Below are 1,041 nucleotides of genomic sequence, written 5' to 3'. Positions count from 1 at the left end.
GGAGCTGGGACCTCAGCTGGCACCACCCCGTGCCCTCCCTGCTTTCCTCTGGGGATGCTGGGGGGCAGGATGGGGACCCTCATGAGTGGAGAAGCGATGCTGAGGCAAACCCCAGCACCAGCGAGCGCATCCCCACCTGCTTCTGCTGCAGGAGCCCCTTGGGGACCCTGCCCCATCCCAGCCCGCAGGCAGCACCCGGCTGGTGACGGTGGTTCCTCTCCTTACCAAAGTTTCAAGCTTTTAATTCCCGTCCCTTTTTATTTTTATTTCTTTTTTCTTGGTTTTAAAACCAAAAGCACGGTGTGCCCGAGGAGCGGAGCAGCCGGACTCACTGTGGTAAAAACCCTGCCCCAACTCATACGGAAATTGCTACGGAATAATAATCAGGGCTGAGAAAGTCCCGCCGCGTTCCCCTTCGCTGAGCTTTGTTTGCTCTGATTTATTACCGCCTAACGCCAAAACTTCGGGGCTCTCCCTTCCTGGGCAAGCAGCCTTGGCACAAGCCCCGTTTCTGGAGCTGGAAACGCTGGTAGCCCTGCACCGTTCCTGGGACACAGGATGCGTCCCCAGGGCAAGGTGCCCTCGGGCATCGCGTGGGCAACGCGACGCGTCTGAGCAAGCAAAAGTTGGAGAAGTTTCCTCGAACTTGCTGCTGGGCCACTAGTGAGGCGAGGTCTCAGAGATTCTTAGGGAGGCTGGCAGCTGTGACAATGATGCTGGCAGCCACAGCGGGGATGGGGTTTGGGGGTAAAGGAGGGAATTTAACCAGTAAGGAGCCACAAGTGCCCCGTCACGCTCGGGCTGAGCCCTTTTGGGAACTGCAACTGCCTTCCCGTAAATGCCCCAGTAAGGAAGGGAAGGGCTGAGCCTCCCTGGGCAGGGGCCCAGCTCAGCACGCTCGCGGGGCCCTACGGGTAGGGAAACACCGGTTGCACAAGCCTGGGTGCTGGGTGCTGCCTGCACCGCCTGCGTGGGCAGCCCGACGGGTGTGGGCAGGCTCAAGGGGGCAAATCCCGGTTACAGACCTGCCGGATCCCTTTG

Source organism: Cariama cristata, unplaced genomic scaffold (assembly GCF_000690535.1).
Source record: "Cariama cristata isolate BGI_N322 unplaced genomic scaffold, ASM69053v1 scaffold17917, whole genome shotgun sequence".
NCBI classification, from domain to species: domain Eukaryota; kingdom Metazoa; phylum Chordata; class Aves; order Cariamiformes; family Cariamidae; genus Cariama; species Cariama cristata.
Note: the sequence above shows the minus strand (reverse complement) of the source record.